Here is a 13,375-nt window from a genome sequence, read left to right on the forward strand (position 1 = left end):
ACTGTCTTAGCGAAAGGCTTATTGAGGGGAAAGCTGTAACTCTGTGAGATGATTTCACAGAACACAAAGAAGTTTCTCAGAAAGCTTCTTTCTCTTTGTTATCGGAGGACATTTCTTTTGGCACTATAGTCTTCAAAGGGATCCGAAATATCTGTTCTCAGATTCCACAGAAATAAGGCTAGCAAAGAGATCCACGAAATACAGATGTAACTCTGTGAGTGGAAGTCACATATCACAGAGCAGTTTCTCAGAAAGCTTCTTTCCAGATTTCATCGGAGGATATTTCCTTTTTCACCATAGCCGTCTATGGGCTTCCAAATATCACTTTGCCAATTCCACAAGAACTGTCTTAGCGAAAGGTTTCTTGAGGGGAAAGCTGTAACTCTGTGAGATGATTTCACAGAACACAAAGAAGTTTCTCAGAAAGCTTCTTTCTCTTTGTTATCATAGGATATTTCCTTTGGCCCTATAGTCTTCAAAGGGATCCGAAATATCTGTTCTCAGATTCCACAGAAATAAGGCTAGCAAAGAGATCCACGAAATACAGATGTAACTTTGTGAGTGGAAGTCACATATCACAGAGCAGTTTCTCAGAAAGGTTGTTTCCAGATTTCATCGGAGGATATTTCCTTTTTCACCATAGCCCTCTATGGGCTTCCAAATATCACTTTTCCAATTCCACAAGAACTGTCTTAGCGAAAGGCTTCTTGAGAGGAAAGCTGTAACTCTGTGAGATGATGTCCCAGAACACGAAGAAGTTTCTCAGAAAGCTTCTTTCTCTTTGTTATCGGAGGATATTTCCTTTGGTCCTATAGTCTTCAAAGGGATCCGAAATATCTGTTCTCAGATTCCACAGAAATAAGGCTAGCAAAGAGATCCACGAAATACAGATGTAACTCTGTGAGTGGAAGTCACATATCACAGAGCAGTTTCTCAGAAAGCTTCTTTCCAGATTTCATCGGAGGATATTTCCTTTTTCACCATAGCCGTCTATGGGATTCCAAATATCACTTTGCCAATTCCACAAGAACTGTCTTAGCGAAAGGCTTCTTGAGGGGAAAGCTGTAACTCTGTGAGATGATTTCACAGAACACAAAGAAGTTTCTCAGAAAGCTTCTTTCTCTTTGTTATCATAGGATATTTCCTTTGGCCCTATAGTCTTCAAAGGGATCCGAAATATCTGTTCTCAGATCCCACAGAAATAAGGCTAGCAAAGAGACCCACGAAATACAGATGTAACTCTGTGGGTGGAGGTCACATATCACAGAGAAGTTTCTCAGAAAGCTTCTTTGCAGATTTCATCGGAGGATATTTCCTTTTTCACCATAGCCCTCTATGGGCTTCCAAATATCACTTTGCCAATTCCACAAGAACTGTCTTAGCGAAAGGCTCTTTGAGGGGAAAGCTGCAACTCTGTGAGATGATTTCACAGAACACAATGAAGTTTCTCAGAAAGCTTCTTTCTCTTTGTTATCGGAGGATATTTCCTTTGGCCCTATAGTCTTCAAAGGGATCCGAAATATCTGTTCTCAGATTCCACAGAAATAAGGCTAGAAAAGAGATCCACGAATTACAGATGTAACTCTGTGAGTGGAAGTCACATATCACAGAGCAGTTTCTCAGAAAGCTTCTTTCCAGATTTCATCGGAAGATATTTCCTTTTTCACCATAGCCCTCTATGGGCTTCCAAATATCACTTTGCCAATTCCACAAGAACTGTCTTAGCGAAAGGCTCTTTGAGGGGAAAGCTGCAACTCTGTGAGATGGTTTCACAGAACACAATGAAGTTTCTCAGAAAGCTTCTTTCTCTTTGTTATCGGAGGATATTTCCTTTGGCCCTATAGTCTTCAAAGGGATCCGAAATATCTGTTCTCAGATTCCACAGAAATAAGGCTAGCAAAGAGATCCACGAAATACAGATGTAACTCTGTGAGTGGAAGTCACATATCACAGAGCAGATTCTCAGAAAGCTTCTTTCCAGATTTCATCGGAAGATATTTCCTTTTTCACCGTAGCCCTCTATGGGCTTCCAAATATCACTTTTCCAATTCCACAAGAACTATCTTAGCGAAAGGCTTCTTGAGGGGAAAGCTGTAACTCTGTGAGATGATTTCACAGAACACAATGAAGTTTCTCAGAAAGCTTCTTTCTTTTTGTTATCGGAGGATATTTCCTTTGGCCCTATAGTCTTCAAAGGGATTCGAAATATCTGTTCTCAGATTCCACAGAAATAAGGCTAGTAAAGAGATCCACGAAATACGGATGTAACTCTCTGAGTGGAAGTCACATATCACAGAGCAGTTTCTCAGAAAGCTTCTTTGCAGATTTCATCGGAGGATATTTCCTCTTTCACCATAGCCCTCTATGGGCTTCCAAATATCACTTTGCCAATTCCACAAGAACTGTCTTAGCGAAAGGCTTCTTGAGGGGAAAGCTGTAACTCTGTGAGATGATATCCTACAACACAAAGAAGTTTCTCAGAAAGCTTCTTTCTCTTTGTTATCGGAGGATATTTCCTTTGGCCCTGTAGTCTTCAAAGGGATCCGAAATATCTGTTCTCAGATTCCACAGAAATAAGGCTAGCAAAGAGATCCACGAAATGCAGATGTAACTCTGTGAGTGGAAGTCACATATCACAGAGAAGTTTCTCAGAAAGCTTCTTTGCAGAATTCATCGGAGGATATTTCCTTTTTCACCATAGCCCTCTATGGGCTTCCAAATAGCACTTTGCCAATTACACAAGAACTGTATTAACGAAAGGCTTCTTGAGGGGAAAGCTGTAACTCTGTGAGATGATTTCACAGAACACAATGAAGTTTCTCAGAAAGCTTTTTTCTCTCTGTTATTGCAGGATATTTCCTTTGGCCCTATAGTCTTCAAAGGGATCCGAAATATCTGTTCTCAGATTCCACAGTAATCAGCCTAGCAAAGAGATCCACGAAATACAGATGTAACTCTGTGAGTGGAAGTCACATATCCCAGCGCAGTTTCTCAGAAAGCTTCTTTCCACATTTCATCGGAGGATATTTCCTTTTTCACCGTACCCCTCTATGGGCTTCCAAATATCACTTTGCCAATTCCACAAGAACTGTCTTAGCGAAAGGCTTATTGAGGGGAAACCTGTAACTCTGTGAGATGATTTCACAGAACACAAAGAAGTTTCTCAGAAAGCTTCTTTCTCTTTGTTATCGGATTATATTACATTTGGCCCTATAGTCTTCAAAGGGATTCTAAATATCTACTCTCAGATTCCACAGAAATAAGGCTAGCAAGGAGATCCACGAAATACCGATGTAACACTGTGAGTGAAAGTCATATATCCCAGAGCAGTTTCTCAGAAAGCTTCTTTCCAGATTTCATCGGAGGATATTTCCTTTTTCACCATAGCCCTCTAGGGGCTTCCAAATATCACTTTGCCAATTCCACAAGAACTGTCTTAGCGAAAGGCTTCTTGAGGGGAAAGCTGTAACTCTGTGAGATGATTTCACAGAACACAAAGAAGTTTCTCAGAAAGCTTCTTTCTCTTTGTTATCGGAGGATATTTCTTTTGGCCCTATAGTCTTCAAAGGGATCCGAAATATCTGTTCTCAGATTCCACAGAAATAAGGCTAGCAAAGAGATCCACGAAATACAGATGTAACTCTGTGAGTGGAAGTCACATATCACAGAGCAGTTTCTCAGAAAGTTTCTTTCCAGACTTCATCGGAGGATATTTCCTTTTTCACCATAGCCCTCTATGGGCTTCCAAATATCACTTTTCCAATTCCACAAGAACTGTCTTAGCGAAAGGCTTCTTGAGGGGAAAGCTGTAACTCTGTGAGATGATTTCACAGAACACAAAGAAGTTTCTCAAAAAGCTTCTTTCTCTTTGTTATCGGAGGATATTTACTTTGGCCCTATAGTCTTCAAAGGGATTCGAAATATCTGTTCTCAGATACCACAGAAATAAGGCTAGCAAAGAGATCCACGAAATACAGATGTAACTCTGTGAGTGGAAGTCACATATCACAAGCAGTTTCTCAGACAGCTTCTTTCCAGATTTCATCGGAGGATATTTCCTTTTTCACCATAGCCCTCTATGGGCTTCCAAATATCACTTTGCCAATTCCACAAGAACTGTCTTAGCGAAAGGCTTCTTGAGGGGAAACCTGTAACTCTGTGAGATGATTTCACAGAACACAAAGAAGTTTCTCAGAAAGCTTCTTTCTCTTTGTTATCGGATTATATTACATTTGGCCCTATAGTCTTCAAAGGGATTCTAAATATCTGCTCTCAGATTCCACAGAAATAAGGCTAGCAAAGAGATCCACGAAATACAGATGTAACTCTGTGAGTGGAAGTCACATATCACAGAGCAGTTTCTCAGAAAGCGTCTTTCCAGATTTCATCTGAGTATATTTCCTTTTTCACCATAGCCCTCTAAGGGCTTCCAAATATCACTTTGCCAATTCCACAAGAACTGTCTTAGCAAAAGGCTTCTTGAGGGGAAAGCTGTAACTCTGTGAGATGATTTCACAGAACACAATGAAGTTTCTCAGAAAGCTTCTTTCTCTTTGTAATCGGAGGATATTTCCTTTGGCCCTATAGTCTTCAAAGGGATCCGAAATATCTGTTCTCAGATTCCACAGAAATAAGGCTAGCAAAGAGATCCACGAAATACAGATGAAACTCTGTGAGTGGAATTCACATATCTCAGAGCAGTTTCTCAGAAATCTTCTTTCCAGATTTCATCGGAGGATATTTCCTTTTTCACCATAGCCCTCTATGGGCTTCCAAATATCACTATGCCAATTCCACAAGAAGTGTCTTAGCGAAAGGCTTCTTGAGGGGAAAGCTGTAACTCTGTGAGATGATTTCACAGAACACAAAGAAGTTTCTCAAACAGCTTCTTTCTCTTTGTTATCATAGGATATTTCCTTTGGCCCTATAGTCTTCAAAGGGATCCGAAATATCTGTTCTAAGATCCCACAGAAATAAGGCTAGCAAAAAGACCCACGAAATACAGATGTAACTCTGTGAGATGAATTACCAGAACACTAAGCAGTTTCTCAGAAAGCTTCTTTCCAGATTTCATCGGAGGATATTTCCTTTTTCACAATAGCCCTCTAAGGGCTTCCAAATATCCCTTTGCCAATTCCACAAGAACTGTCTTAGCGAAAGACTTCTTGAGGGGAAAGCTGGAACTCTGTGAGATGATTTCACAGAACACAAAGAACTTTCTCAGAAAGCTTCTTTCTCTTTGTTATAGGAGGATATTTCCTTTGTCCCTACAGTCTTCAAAGGGATCCGAAATATCTGTTCTCAGATTCCACAGAAATAAGGCTAGCAAAGAGATCCACGAAATACAGATGTAACTCTGTGAGAGAAAGTCCCATATCACAGAGCAGTTTCTCAGAATGCTTCTTTCCAGATTTCATCGGAGGATATTTCCTTTTTCACCATAGCCCTCTATGGGATTCCAAATATCACTTTTCCAATTCCACAAGAACTGTCTTAGCGAAAGGCTTCTTGAGGGGAAAGCTGTAACTCTGTGAGATGATTTCACAGAACACAATGAAGTTTCTCAGAAAGCTTCTTTCTCTTTGTAATCGGAGGATATTTCCTTTGGCCCTATACTCTTCAAAGGGATCCGACATATCGGTTCTCAGATTCCACAGAAATAATTCTAGTAAAGAGCTCCGCGAAATACAGATGTAACTCTGTGAGTGGAAGTCACATATCACAGAGCAGTTTCTCAGAAAGCTTCTTTCCAGATTTCATCGGAGGATATTTCCTTTTTCACCATAGCCCTCTATGGGCTTCCAGATATCACTTTGCCAATTCCACAAGAACTGTGTTAGCGAAAGGCTTTTTGAGGGGAAAGCTGTAACTCTTTGAGATGATTTCAGAGAACACAATGAAGTTTCTCAGAAAGCTTCTTTCTCTTTGTTATCGGAGGATATTTCCTTTGGCCCTATCGTCTTCAAAGGGATCTGAAATATCTGTTCTCAGATTCCAGAGAAATAAGGCTAGCAAAGAGATCCACGAAATACAGGTGTAACTCTGTGACTGGAAGTCACATATCACAGAGCAGTTTCTCAGAAAGCTTCTTTCCAGATTTCATCGGACGATATTTCCTTTTTCACCATAGCCCTCTATGGGCTTCAAATATCACTTTGCCAATTCCACAAGAACTGTCTTAGCGAAAGGCTTCTTGAGGGGAAAGCTGTAACTCTGTGAGATGATTTCACAGAACACAATGAAGTTTCTCAGAAAGCTTCTTTCTCTTTGTAATCGGAGGATATTTCCTTTGGCCCTATAGTCTTCAAGGGGATCCGAAATATCTGTTCTCAGATTCCACAGAAATAAGGCTAGCAAAGAGATCCACGAAATACAGATGTAACTCTGTGAGTGGAAGTCACATATCACAGAGCAGTTTCTCAGAAAGCTTCTTTCCAGATTTCATCGGAGGTATTTCCTTTTTCACCATAGCCCTCTATGGGCTTCCAAATATCACTTTGCCAATTCCACAAGAACTGTCTTAGCGAAAGGCTTCTTGAGGGGAAAGCTGTAACTCTGTGAGATCATTTCACAGAACACAATGAAGTTTCTCAGAAAGCTTCTTTCTCTTTGTAATCGGAGGATATTTCCTTTGGCCCTATAGTCTTCAAAGGGATCCGAAATATCTGTTCTCAGATTCCACAGAAATAAGGCTAGCAAAGAGATCCACGAAATACAGAAGTAACTCTGTGAGTGGAAGTCACATATCACAGAGCAGTTTCTCAGAAAGCTTCTTTCCAGATTTCATCGGACGATATTTCCTTTTTCAACATAGCCCTCTATGGGCTTCCAAATATCACTTTGACAACTCCACATGAACTGTATTAGCGAAAGGCTTCATGAGGGGAAATCTGTAACTCTGTGAGATGATTTCACAGAACACAAAGAAGTTTCTCAGAAAGCTTCTTTCTCTTTGTAATCGGAGGATATTTCCTTTGGCCCTATACTCTTCAAAGGGATCCGACATATCGGTTCTCAGATTCCATAGAAATAATTCTAGCAAAGAGCTCCGCGAAATACAGATGTAACTCTGTGAGTGGAAGTCACATATCACAGAGCAGTTTCTCAGAAAGCTTCTTTCCAGATTTCATCGGAGGATATTTCCTTTTTCACCATAGCCCTCTAAGGGCTTCCAGATATCACTTTGCCAATTCCACAAGAACTGTTTTAGCGAAAGGCTTCTTGAGGGGAAAGCTGTAACTCTTTGAGATGATTTCAGAGAACACAATGAAGTTTCTCAGAAAGCTTCTTTCTCTTTGTTATCGGAGGATATTTCCTTTGGCCCTATAGTCTTCAAAGGGATCCCAAATATCTGTTCTCAGATTCCACAGAAATAATGCTAGGAAAGAGATCCACGAAATACACATATAACTCTGTGAGTGGAAGTCACATATCACAGAGCAGTTTCTCAGAAAGCTTGTTTCCAGATTTCATCGGAGGATATTTCCTTTTTCACCATAGCCCTCTATGGGCTTCCAAATATCACTTTGCCAATTCCACAATAACTGTCTTAGCGAAAGGCTTCTTGAGGGGAAAGCTGTAACTCTGTGAGATGATTTCACAGAACACAATGAAGTTTCTCAGAAAGCTTCTTTCTCTTTGTAATCGGAGGATATTTCCTTTGGCCCTATAGTCTTCAAAGGGATCCGAAATATCTGTTCTCAGATTCCACAGAAATAAAGCTAGCAAAGAGATCCACGAAATACAGATGTAACTCTGTGACTGGAAGACACATATCACAGAGCAGTTTCTCAGAAAACTTCTTTCCAGATTTCATCGGACGATATTTCCTTTTTCACCGTAGCCATCTAAGGGCTTCCAAATATCACTTTCCCAATTCCATAAGAACTGTCTTAGCGAAAGGCTTCTTGAGGGGAAAGCTGTAACTCTGTGAGATGATTTCACAGAACTCAAAGAAGTTTCTCAGAAAGCTTCCTTCTCTTTGTAATCGGAGGATATTTCCTTTGGCCCTATACTCTTCAAAGGAATCCGACATATCGGTTATCAGATTCCACAGAAATAAGGCTAGCAAAGAGATCCACGAAATACAGATGTAACTCTGTGAGTAGAAGTCACATATCACAGAGCAGTTTCTCAGAAAGCTTCTTTCCAGATTTCATCGGAGGATATTTCCTTTTTCACCATAACCCTCAATGGGCTTCCAAATATCACTTTGCCAATTCCACAAGAACTGTCTTAGCGAAAGGCTTCATGAGGGGAAAGCTGTAACTCTTTGAGATGATTTCACAGAACACAAAGAAGTTTGTCAGAAAGCTTCTTTCTCTTTGTTATCGGAGGATATTTCCTTTGGCCCTATAGTCTTCAAAGGGATCCGAAATATCTGTTCTCAGATTCCACAGAAATAAGGCTAGCAAAGAAATCCACGAAATACAGATGTAACTCTGTGAGTGGAAGTCACATATCACAGAGCAGTTACTCAGAAAGCTTCTTTCCAGATTTCATCGGAGGATATTTCCTTTTTCACCATAGCCCTCTATGGGCTCCAGTTATCACTTTGCCAATTCCACAAGAACTGTCTTAGCGAAAGGCTTCTTGAGGGGAAAGCTGTAAATCTGTGAGATGATTTCACAGAACACAAAGAAGTTTCTCAGAAAGCTTCTTTCTCTTTGTTATCGGAGGATATTTCCTTTGGCCCTATAGTCTTCAAAGGGATCCGAAATATCTGTTCTCAGATTCCGCAGAAATAAGGCTAGCAAAGAGACCCACGAAATACAGATGTAACTCTGTGAGTGGAAGTCACATATCACAGAGCAGTTTCTCAGAAAGCTTCTTTCCAGATTTCATCGGAGGATATTTCCTTTTTCACCATAGCCCTCTATGGGCTTCCAAATATCACTTTGCCAATTCCACAAGAACTGTCTTAGCGAAAGGCTTCTTGAGGGGAAAGCTGTAACTCTGTGAGATGATTTCACAGAACACAAAGAAGTTTCTCAGAAAGCTTCTTTGTCTTTGTTATCAGAGGATATTTCCTTTGGCCCTATAGTCTTCAAAGGGATCCGAAATATCTGTTCTCAGATTCCACAGAAATAAGGCTAGCAAAGAGATCCACGAAATACAGATGTAACTCCGTGAGTGGAAGTCACACATCACAGAGCAGTTTCTCAGAAAGCTTCTTTCCAGATTTCATCGGAGGATATTTCCTTTTTCACCATAGCCCTCTATGGGCTTCCAGATATCACTTTGCCAATTCCACAAGAACTGTCTTAGCGAAAGGCTTCTTGAGGGGAAAGCTGTAACTCTGTGAGATGATTTCACAGAACACCAAGAAGTTTCTCAGAAAGCTTCTTTCTCTTTGTTATGCGAGTATATTTCCTTTGTCCCTACAGTCTTCAAAGGGATCGGGAGTATCTGTTCTCAGATTCCACAGAAATAAGGCTAGCAAAGAGATCCACGAAATACAGATGTAACTCTGTGAGTGGAAGTCACATATCACAGAGCAGTTTCTCAGAAAGCTTCTTTCCAGATTTCATCTGAGGATATTTCCTTTTCCACCATAGCCGTCTATAGGCTTCCAAATATCACTTTGCCAATTCCACAAGAACTGTCTTAGCGAAAGGCTTCTTGAGGGGAAAGCTGTAACTCTATGAGATGATTTCACAGAACACAAAGTAGTTTCTCAGAAAGCTTCTTTGTCTTTGTTCACGGAGGATATTTCCTTTGTCCCTCCAGTCTTCAAAGGGATCCGGAATATCTGTTCTCAGATTCCACAGAAATAAGGCTAGCAGAGAGATCCACGAAATACAGATGTAACTCTGTGACTGGAAGTCACATATCACAGAGCAGTTTCTCAGAAAGCTTCTTTCCAGATTTCATCGGAGGATATTTCCTTTTTCACCATAGCCGTCTATAGGCTTCCAAATATCACTTTGCCAAATCCACAAGAACTGTCTTAGCGAAAGGCTTCTTGAGGGGAAAGCTGTAACTCTGTGAGATGATTTCACAGAACACAAAGAAGTTTCTCAGAAAGCTTCTTTCTCTTTCTTATCGGAGGATATTTCCTTTGGCCCTATAGTCTTCAAAGGGATCCGAAATATCTGTTCTCAGATTCCACAGAAATAAGGCTAGCAAAGAGATCCACGACATACAGATGTTACTCTGTGAGTGGAAGTCACGTATCACAGAGGAGTTTCTCAGAAAGCTTCTTTCCAGATTTCATCGGAGGATATTTCGTTTTTCACCATAGCCCTCTATGGGCTTCCAAATATCACTTTGCCAATTCCACAAGAACTGTCTTAGCGAAAGGCTTCTTGAGGGGAAAGCTGTAACTCTGTGAGATTATTTCACAGAACACAAAGAAGTTTTCAGAAAGCTTCTTTCTCTTTTTTATGGGAGGATATTTCCTTTGTCCCTACAGTCTTCAAAGGGATCCGAAATATCTGTTCTCAGATTCCACAGAAATAAGGCTAGCAAAGAGATCCACGAAATACAGATGTAACTCTGTGAGTGGAAGTCACATATCACAGAGCAGTTTCTCAGAAAGCTTCTTTCCAGATTTCATCGGAGGATACTTCCTTTTTCACCGTAGCCCTCTATGGGCTTCCAAATATCACTTTGCCAATACCACAAGAACTGTCTTAACGAAAGGCTTCTTGAGGGGAAAGCTGTAACTCTGTGAGATGATTTCACAGAACACAAAGAAGCTTCTCAGAAGGCATCTTTCTCTTTGTTATCGGAGGATATTTCCTTTGGCCCTATAATCTTCAAAGGGATCCGAAATATCTGTTCTCAGATTCCACAGAAAAAAGGCTAGCAAAGAGATCCACGAAATACAGATGTAACTCTGTGAGTGGAAGTCACATATCACAGAGCAGTTTCTCAGAAAGCTTCTTTCCAGATTTCATCGGAGGATATTTCCTTTTTCACCATAGCCCACTAGGGGTTCCAAATATCACTTTGACAATTCCACAAGAACTGTCTTAGCGAAAGGCTTCTGAGGGGAAAGCTGTAACTCTGGGAGATGATTTCACAGAACACAAAGAAGTTTTCAGAAAGCTTCTTTCTCTTTGTCATGGGAGGATATTTCCTTTTTCCCTACAGTCTTCAAAGGGATCCGAAATATCTGTTCTCAGATTCCACAGAAATAAGGCTAGCAAAGAGATCCACGAAATACAGATGTTACTCTGTGAGATGAATTAACAGAACACTAAGCAGTTTCTCAGAAAGCTTCTTTCCAGATTTCATCGGATGATATTTCCTTTTTCACCATAGCCCTCTAAGGGCTTCCAAATATCACTTTGCCAATTCCACAAGAACTGTCTTAGCGAAAGGCTTCTTGAGGGGAAAGCTGTAACTCTGGGAGATGATTTCACAGAACACAAAGAAGTTTTCAGAAAGCTTCTTTCTCTTTTTTATGGGAGGATATTTCCTTTGTCCCTACAGTCTTCAAAGGGATCCGAAATATCTGTTCTCAGATTCCACAGAAATAAGGCTCGCAAAGAGATTCACGAAATACAGATGTAACTCTGTGAGTGGAAGTCACATATCACAGAGCAGTTTCTCAGAAAGCTTCTTTCCAGATTTCATCGGAGGGTATTTCCTTTTTCACCATAGCCCTCTATGGGCTTCCAAATATCACTTTGCCAATTCCACAAGAACAGTCTTAGCGAAAGGCTTCTTGAGGGGAAAGCTGTAACTCTGTGAGATGATTTCACAGAACACAAAGAAGTCTCTCAGAAATCTTCTTTCTCTTTGTTATCGGAGGATATTTCCTTTGGCCCTATAGTCTTCAAAGGGATCCGAAATATCTGTTCTCAGATTCCACAGAAATGAGGCTAGCAAAGAGATCCACGAAATACACATGTAACTCTGTGAGTGGAAGTCACATATCACAGAGCAGTTTCTCAGAAAGCTTCTTTCCAGATTTCATCGGAGGATATTTCCTTTTTCTCCCTAGCCCTCTATGGGCTTCCAGATATCACTTTGCCAATTCCACCAGAACTGTCTTAGCGAAAGGCTTCTTGAGGGGAAAGCTGTAACTCTGTGAGATGATTGCACAGAACACAAAGAAGTTTCTCAGAAAGCTTCTTTCTCTTTTTTATGGGAGAATATTTCTTTTGGCCCTATAGTCTTCAAAGGGATCCGAAATATCTGTTCTCAGATTCCACAGAAATAAGGCTAGCAAAGAGATCCACGAAATACAGATGTAACTCTGTGAGTGGAAGTCACATATCACAGAGCAGTTTCTCAGAAAGCTTCTTTCCAAATTTCATCGGAGGATATTTCCTTTTTTACCACAGCCCTCTAGGGGTTCCAAATATCACTTTGCCAATTCCACAAGAACTGTCTTAGCGAAAGGCTTCTTGAGCGGAAAGCTGTAACTCTGTGAGATGATTTCACAGAACACAAAGAAGTTTTCAGAAAGCTTCTTTCTCTTTCTTATGGGAGGATATTTCCTTTGTCCCTACAGTCTTCAAAGGGATCCGAAATATCTGTTCTCAGATTCCACAGAAATAAGGCTAGCAAAGAGATCCACGAAATACAGAGGTAACTCTGTGAGTGGAAGTCACATATCACAGAGCAGTTTCTCAGAAAGCTTCTTTCCAGATTTCATCTGAGGATATTTCCTTTTTCACCATACCCCTCTAAGGGCTTCCAAATATCACTTTGCCAATTCCACAAGAACTGTCTTAGCGAAAGGCTTCTTGAGGGGAAAGCTGTAACTCTGGGAGATGATTTCACAGAACACAAAGAAGTTTTCAGAAAGCTTCTTTCTCTTTTTTATGGGAGGATATTTCCTTTGTCCCTACAGTCTTCAAAGGGATCCGAAATATCTGTTCTCAGATTCCACAGAAATAAGGCTAGCAAAGAGATTCACGAAATACAGATGTAACTCTGTGAGTGGAAGTCACATATCACAGAGCAGTTTCTCAGAAAGCTTCTTTGCAGATTTCATCGGAGGATATTTCCTTTTTCACCGTAGCCCTCTATGGGCTTCCAAATATCACTTTGCCAATTCCACAAGAACAGTCTTAGCGAAAGGCTTCTTGAGGGGAAAGCTGTAACTCTGTGAGATGATTTCACAGAACACAAAGAAGTTTTTCAGAAAGCTTCTTTCTCTTTGTTATCGGAGGATATTTCCTTTGGCCCTATAGTCTTCAAAGGGATCCGAAATATCTGTTCTCAGATTCCACAGAAATAAGGCTAGCAAAGAGATCCACGAAATACACATGTAACTCTGTGAGTGGAAGTCACATATCACAGAGCAGTTTCTCAGAAAGCTTCTTTCCAGATTTCATCGGAGGATATTTCCTTTTTCAACATAGCCCTCTATGGGCTTCCAAATATCACTTTGCCAATTACACAAAACTGTCTAAGC

Source organism: Macaca fascicularis, chromosome 12, assembly GCF_037993035.2.
Source record: "Macaca fascicularis isolate 582-1 chromosome 12, T2T-MFA8v1.1".
Taxonomy (NCBI): domain Eukaryota; kingdom Metazoa; phylum Chordata; class Mammalia; order Primates; family Cercopithecidae; genus Macaca; species Macaca fascicularis.